Source organism: Gigantopelta aegis, unplaced genomic scaffold (assembly GCF_016097555.1).
Source record: "Gigantopelta aegis isolate Gae_Host unplaced genomic scaffold, Gae_host_genome ctg4743_pilon_pilon, whole genome shotgun sequence".
NCBI classification, from domain to species: Eukaryota; Metazoa; Mollusca; class Gastropoda; order Neomphalida; family Peltospiridae; genus Gigantopelta; species Gigantopelta aegis.
The window spans coordinates 14,747-23,849 of NW_024534018.1; the positions used below are offsets into that span (position 1 = coordinate 14,747).

Consider the following 9,103-nt stretch of genomic DNA (forward strand, 5'->3'; position numbering starts at 1 on the left):
GTAAATAGAGCTTCTTTAAACAGCAGGAACACTATTATCTAATAGCTGTATCACTATACTATAGAGAGAATAAAATTATATTGAACATCTACTTGTGCACATTCTACATGCATCATTATATACATATACATACATTATACAATATACATAATGTTACAGGTATAGAAAAATCATATGCTATATATTATATATAACAAAAGTTACCTCTAAAATTTAATGATCTTGCTAAGCTTTCTAGCTTCTGACTTTCTTCTTGGTTAAATTCTTTTACTTCACTAGCAGCCTTCTTTAGTTTTTTTGCAAGTGCTGTCTTTGATGTTTCTTCAACACCATTAGCCAAATCTTTCCAAACTACACATTATTTTCATGCTCAGTTCCCATTTTTTCTCTTTTCTGACAAAGGGATGCCGTCGTCATTACTAAAAAGACATTTGATAGTAGTTGACAATGCTACATCTGACAGCTGTGACATTTTGTCTGTAACTGAAACAATATCTTTGTTTGCCAAAGGGTCTGAAAAATGAGAGTAATTTTTATGAGCATTGAAAAGCAAAACTTGCCTGCATCAAGTCTTTTATCATCAGGTACCTTTAGTTTACTTTTATCCTAATATAATTATATTAATTATATATTGTTATCTGTAAAGTCTTACCTTATCAAAACTGCATTCCACTTATTAAGGACAATATTGTCAAGTCGGCCCAAATCTCTACATTTTTACAAAGCTCCCTATTAGGTAAAAAATGATGACTCCTTTGAAGCTTATATGTAACATTTGGATCCCGATCAGCAGAACACACAACTGCAAAGTTGTATTTCGCTCCTTCTGGCATTATGCTATGGCAGGTAGTAATAATCTTAGTGCAAACATCTTCATTTGAAATGTTTTCGTATGGTTTGGGAAAACGAATCTCAAGAGCATCTCCAAGATGAACAAGCTCAAAAATGACTTCCTGATCACTTTCTTTATCAGGAGGATTAAAGGCTTTAAATTGAATGACATTGTAATGTGGTTCATCAGGAATTTGTACCTTTGTTAAAGGATAGTTTTTAAAAAATGCAGAGGTGAAATAAACTCATATGAGACATTGGCATATAATATCGCGAAGCAAATGTAAAGCAGTGGGTTCGCTTTCTACAATTGGACTCCCAATACATTCATGAGGTACATAGTAAGCATAATCCCCTGTTATTGAAATACTGAATTGTAGAGATGGTAGCTTCTTCTGGCTAAACCAAATGACATGAGAAAAGACATAAAAATGTTCACATTATCTCCAAATATAACAGGAGCAGTGGACTCAGTAATGATGCCACATTTTTTGACTAGTGGGTCAACAACTGATGAAGGATAGAAAAGCTTGTCTAGCTCATATAGTTTAATCAGTAGATTCTCTAACTAAAACTTGTTTATTTTTTAGTGATAACTTAGTGTGTAGTATTTTAACTAGTTAATATTATAGATTATTAATGTAGAATACTATAATATGAACTGTGTAATGTGCACATTCAGTCATTTGAAGGTATGAATTTCATTAGTTTTGTAATTATACTAAACCACACCCAACAACTTTACAAAGTGAAGGAGTTTGCCATTATAAGCCCTGTACCTTGTCTTACTATTACTGGAGTTATTTATACTGCAACATCGTTCTTTAGTCAGGGTAAGGAGTTGATGCAACTAATAATATTTTAGTTTATATTGTAGTTGTTATAAAAACAAAATATTGGAATGACTTATTAATAATTACTGTTTCTCTGTCTACTCTAGAGATTGTAACTTCCCACAATTAGGACAGATATCACATGACTGATATGTTCCAACAGTTATTTGATATGTTCCAACATTTTGTTAAATGGTATGACATGAAGCTTTTTCGAAGTTGGAAACATAACTGCATGTAGGAACTACAAGGGGGCACGTGGCCCCCCCCCCCCCCCCCCCCCAATATTTTGGTATATTGTAGATGGTTTCACAATACTGATAGATTAGCCATTTCAAAATTTTGTCAATGTAAACGACAGAAGAAGATTTTTATTTTGGTTGTTTTTTTAAATGCTCCATTGTTAAAACTAAACGATGTTAAAATTTACATATGTGCCCCCCCCCCCCCCATGACATAAAATTGTTCGTACAGCTAGAACTGTTATATATTTTTATGTAGAAATTATATATATATATATATATATAATATTATTGACAAGTTTATATAGATTGGCATATTCACATGCTACTATGTATGTATTTAAGTCATTTATGGATTTAATTTCTTTTGATGTTGAAGCACTTATAACAAGTGATTAAATGTTTTAAATCCTGTTTTGTGCTAAGGTAGAATGAGAACTTTCACATTATCAATAATGTAAACACAATGCTTTGACTAAAATCAATTTCTATTTTAAAACTGTTCAGGTTATTTTGTAGAATTTTATTGATGAGAAACCTAATGTGGGTGTGGCCTCATATTTATTGTTTTTGATGTGACTCTTTGCCATTGTTATTTGCTATTAAAGATGTTCTCCATTTTTAACATTTTTTCTGTTGCAATTATAGAATGTAGCTTTTGATAATGATATGTAAATTTGAGGTCACACATGTCATTGTGGAATGTGAAGAATATGATTCACTTTATATACTTTATACTGTTAGTTTACTGCTCTACTGAATGACTAGTGCTTTAATTATACCTGGCACAAGCTAAAAGAATCTAAAGTGTCCCTCTCTGATTAATTAGATTCCCAGTTTTCAATCAGATGTATAATTGATGAAGTGAATAATCATACTCTCCATATTTTATACCAACTTACCAATGTTTAAAACTTCAGTTTTGCTGTGATACGAACATCCTTAAAATAATTATATTTTATCCTTGTTATTTAGCAATTTTTTAACTATTTGTTTATACCATGGCCTCTTGTTCTAATCTTGATGAAAAACTCCATCCATGAACTCTAGTACAAGCTTGTCCTACTTTTGGCACATTCTGGACAGATAATAGAGGAACACAGTAGATGCAATGCCAACACATGGCCTTGAAAGCAAAGTAAAAGCTGTATGGCAGACAGAAGCATAAAAATATTTGTTGTATATGTATCTTGCAATGACTGAACACATGGTATTGTGAATGACCAGGTCCAGATGTACATTACTGAAGGGTGTGGTTCTTGTATGTTAACTACATTTAATCTAATACTTAAACAACATCAATTTTTAAAAGTACCTAGAGTGATTAGTTAAATGTTCCAAGTGTTAATATTGGCCAGTAATTCATTTTTTTCAAAATTAAATTATAATTGACATGAAATTATCTTGACACAAAACAAATAATAAACTCTATGTGTATCTAACAAAAATTTAAGTCACTGCTTTAATGAGTTATTGAATTTGGTTAAAATAAAGTTTATAGCACATAGAACTAATGACAGTCTTTTGATAAGTTTTTATAAGGACACAATTATCATGTATATTAAGTATGATAATATGTACATGATACACATCATAGAACATAGATACCTACTGACATTATCAACTTTACTTATCATGCTCACAATACCTATCTTACATAAGATACTAGAATTATCTAACTATTTGACTTCTTAACTAATTTACTTACTTAAAAAATTATATTTATAGTATAGTGTTTTCATATATTGAGCTTGCAATACCAAGTTAATGTTGCTTAAATAAACTAATATGTAATGTACATGTAGTTACATTATATTAATGAAGAATTGATTATAGATTATAAGGTAGTACGTGTATATATAATAAATTTGTAATAATAATAGTTGAAACTATTAGAAAATATTATTAAAAAGACAACATTGTGATTTGGTACTCTTAGAGAGAGAGAGAGAGAGAGAGAGAGAGAGTTACATTTGATCACTTTGCATTTAATATTAATAGTGTTCTAGAGTACATTTAATGTGTGTTGTATTTGACAGACTGAAGAAGTAGATTAAATTTCTATTTTTAAAAATTGTATCATAATGTACAAAGTACAAAAATCACTAAATATCAAAATTAATGTCAAACAATTTAGATAATAGTTTTGTTCACTTGGTACATACCACACAGGCTAACTCTTTCTCCTTGTCATAAGGAGGACAGAGGAGACCATTACATTGAGCTTGAACATGATAGAATAAAGCACCATTAGTGTTAGCACCACTTCCTGGAATAGATTCAGGATCTTTATCAACACATTCATAGACTGCATTACGTTTATGGTTGTATAGTTCGGCCATGAGATAACCTTGATATTCTGTGGTCCATGTTTTAGGACATGTAATCTTTGCTGGTATCATTAGATATGATACTCTAGTGGAAACATAACATACAACACAGGGGACATTTGTGATTATGAAGTGGAGCTAAGGGGCCACCATTAGTTTCATATTCTGCTCCATAGATATAAGATTGCCATTGATAAACACCAGATGTGTATGATAAAAACTCAGGTGATTAGGTAGACAAATGTAGTTAGCTCCACCTCCAGTTTGTTCATGAGAACTCCAGCAGCTTTCCCTTTGTAGAGTACTTCTGTATCATTGGTAGTAGGACATGTGTTACGTCCCCATCTAGTAAAGACCACACCTCCATTTCTTGGTCCTGGAGGTCCTTGCTCTCCTGGTTCTCCTTTGTCCCTTTTATGCCATCTTTACCATTGGTACCATCTTTTCCAGGTGTACCAGCTGGTCCAGGAGGACCTTGTATACCATCACGACCATCACGTCCTTGTAGTATTTGAATATAAGGTGTGTTGGTAGTGATATTTGGTGTAGGAGAGGTACATCTCTTATCTCGACTGGTTTCTATAATAAATGGATTGGAATTGAATACTTTTAAAACAATCTTTTTACCTTGTACAGCAGCTGTAGTACATTGTTCTACAGTTAGTAACAGGACAACCAACAATGATAGTATCTGCACCATCATCTTGAGAGTTAGTTTGATGTAGAAGGAGAGATTTTCTTGAAGAGCTTAAAAGTTCTCTTTACTTGAATTTTAAAAATTTTGTTCTGATGTTTAAATGTCTGTCCCTCAGTTTTTATATAGTAATCAGTTGTTGACAACTTTGATAAAATTTTAAAATATGAACATGTTTGTACATGAAGAGGCTATTCCTTATGGGTTGTATATCTTGACCATAGGAGACAGGTGGACAGGTACATCAAAGGCTGAGATCAGAAAAAAAATCCTCTATGATAACAGAGGAGTGACTTTAGACCTTCTCTTATCTTTCCGATGAATTAGTTATCAGTACAATGGTTAGGTTATATGAAAGAACAAGTTCAGAGAAGTCCTAAGTCAAAGAATATGTTGATTTAGAGGTTGTCTTTGTTATAAAATGAATTGATAACTTTATCTTATCAATCTTTTACTATTACTCTATTTATTGTATTTAATAAAAAGAATTTCTATTATATTTAATTTTTGTGAATGTCTATGGCAATCAGCTTATTTTGTACTACCATTGAAGTTTATTTGTCTCTTTACAAATTTTATTGAAATTAGAGTTTAGTTTCATTGCTTTAAACACAATTCTTATAGTTGTAGTTTCCTCTTTAAAGACAATAATAATCATATTTTTAAATTTGAAGCTACCACTTAAGCATTACATTATATATATAAAGTCTATATAACACATTAATAATATAATAGTAATGACTTATTTTGTCTGTTTGTACATGTGCTTATGTGACCACACCCAAAGAACAATACAAATATGAGGATTACTCAGATCTTGAACTAGTTCCATAAAATGTCTTTTGTTGATAGTCTGTCTCATTTACAAGACAAAGAAAATAAGTTGACTATCTACTAATGTTAAATACAACAACAACATTTATAATACATGTTTGTAATATTAACATCACATGTATATGTTTAATGATATATAATGGATTATTGCATAGAATATGACTTTGAGGGACTAATCTAGACATACTTTAGACAACAAGTACTGACCACTATCTATAAACCTCTATTTAAGTAAATAGATGTCCTATAAAGTGATCTTTGGTATGACATTGTATAAATTATGGGAACCAGCTTATCGTCAGTTAGCCTGGACTATGAATGAATATGGTATCTGTTCATACTTCATATATTGACAGCTATTGATTAGTTCATCTGATCTCTCATTTATGTTTGTAAGTATATGTACAAGTACATTAATATTTTCTAAAATATGTACTAAAAAGGTAATATCTCTCACTATATTAACTAGTAGTTCAATTCATTAATATCTGCTGTTGACTAGTTCTTTATACATATTCAATAGCAACTACAAATTGGTGAAAAAGCTGTGAATTCTTTTAATGGATTTCTAGAACAAATTGCTAAGGAAGTAAAGACTGTTATGGGACAGTTGTGTACTGATCATGGCAAGAGAGATGAAGTGGTTAGTAATACATTGTTATATTATAATGTCTACTACTGAACAGTTCAATATCTATACATGTATAATATTATATTATTTACCAGTTATTATCAAGTGACAAAGTCAAAAGACCCAACTAAAATAGAAATTTTAATTTTCAAATATGCTCATTCTGCTAGGTTTCAACATTTTAGTCAGGTGGCCTAGAGTTCAAAAAACATTATTTATTTATTTTATTTATTTATGAAGTTATAACATATTTAATTTATTATAGTTACATGTATCTCGAGGAGCAGGCCATTATGTGGTTCACCATCCAACTAAGACAAAGAGTAAAGGAGGACCTAAAGTACCTCCACAAGAAGTCCATCCTGGACAGGAGAGTTATCGTAGAGCTCGTGAAGAAAAAACAAGGTTTCTTCTACTGTTTTGTGTACATATATATATGTGTACTTATCTGTTATGTAGTTCTGATATTGCTCTGACAACATTAGTTAACTTGTGTCATACAGTGACTGCCTTTCCTTCCATATCTGCTGGGATCACACCTTTACTCCAAGAGAATATCTTCTCTCACATCTAGAAGATCTCTTTATAAGGTAAGTCATATATCACGCAATGTTAAGTTATAATTCTCGTTATTGTTGTTACTAGAAATGTTGTTGCTATGATGAACTATAATTCTGAGACTCAAGAGATAGCAAGACCATCAGAAGTTCTGTTACGTATTCAATCTTATGTATCTACATTGAGAAGTCTGGAATTGTATGGTAAGAGAACTAGTATAGCAACATAGAATAGTATAGTCAGTATATAATGTAGTGATATAATATCACAATATACTATGTACTATGAGTACATATACAGACACTAGTACTTTAGTATACTACATGTTTGTAAGTGATATTGTTTGTATTTTCTATAGTTAATGTTGATATGACTCGAGTTCTAACTTCAGTTCTCTTACAAGAAACACAACCATTAGACAGCAAAGGAGAGGCTACTATTGCCAGTACTTATACCACCTGGTAAGGATATGTATTAAGACTGTATATATATATACATACATAAATGCATACATGCATATATATATATATATATATATATATATATATATATATATATATATATATATATATATATATATATATATATATATATATAATATGTATATATGTATATATCAACTGGACTATTTATAAGATTATGTGATCATCATATCAATATTGTATATATCCTGTAGGTATAGTAATGTTCTGTTGAAGAGGGTCTCTCAAGGTGGAATTTGTTACAGTAAAAATAGAATGGCTTTTGTTAGTCGTCGTATTATGACATTTAAAGCTGAAGAGTATTCAGATGTTCAAGGTCAGTAAGTACTATTTATAAATTAGTTAACATCTCATTATTATGTCCTAATAAAGGGGATGTATTTTTTACAGGAGTAATATAATACTAGAATAGTTATGTAATAAAGTGTCCTGATATTTTGAACTATATAAATAATTTATTGTACATTTGTAACTCAAAGAACAAAATAGTTTTCCTACCAAACAATGAGATGTATCATTCTGTGTTGTCAGAGATGCAGTCATTGGCTGAAATTGTTGGTCCTTATGGTTTACAATATTTGGGAGATCGTATTATGGAACAAGTTGGTGCTCAAGTCAAAGAAATCAAAAACTAGGTTGAAGAGTTACTATTTAACTAAAACATTCCAATGAACTTTTTGTCCCTTCAAAGACAAGCTTGTAATTAATAATTCCATTGTCATTTATGATACTCATTGAAGATAAGTTATCATTGACAAATATTTTAATATAAATTTATAGAGTAAAAATATCATCCAATGTCATTGAGTATTATAGTATATTATTATATAATTTATAACATATTTTATATGTGTATTGTTTGTATCTTTAATAGACATCTAAGAAAAAGGACAAAGAAGTTGATATGGAAGCACCATTTTAGTTCAGTAGATTCTCCAAATATAACTTGTTATAGTTTTTAGTGATAAACTTAGTGTGTAGTATTTTAACTAGTTAATATTATAGATTATTACTGTAGAATACTATAATATGAACTGTGTAATTAGTTTGTGTGTGTATTCAGTCATTTTTTAAATACATGTATTCAGTCATTTTTTATATAGCCAATTGAAGTCTGGTACTTGTTAGATATTATAAAAAGTTGATTATGATAACTTTGAATACATTATGAAGTTATATTATCATGTAACACATTAACACATCACAATATCAAAACAATAAACATGATACCGTAAGGGTACAAATTTTCGAGGGTTTAAATTTTCGTGTTTTTTAAATTTTGCTTTATTATTTAAATTTCGTGGGTATTAATATTCGTGTTTAGTGGGTGTGAAGTATTAATAATGGGGTGTGGTATCAGGCACGTGTTGTGATCACAAGCGTGATTTTCGCGAAATATGACTACCTATTCCTAAAAATCCATGGTGAGAGGGTACCATATATACAAGAAAATCTGGGAGGCAGTTGACGGAGAAGTATTTCAGACAGTGGTAAAAGAGAAAGAAGTGACCGACATGAATCCCTTTGCGTGATTATGTGTGGGTGGAAAAAATTCGTGATAAAACTTTCGAAAATTTGTACAAATACGGTATATGCTTCTCCAATAACTACTTTTTAATTGAAGTAAATATGTAAATAATTGATATTTTCAGACAATTAAGAATATTA

At 30.3% G+C, this 9,103-nt stretch overlaps 1 pseudogene; it reads right to left on the reverse strand.

Moving 5' to 3' along the window:
- Nucleotides 1-4,056: 4,056 nt before the first annotated feature.
- Nucleotides 4,057-4,939, reverse strand: LOC121392883 (annotated as a pseudogene).
- Between the last annotated feature and the right edge of the window lie 4,164 nt (nucleotides 4,940-9,103).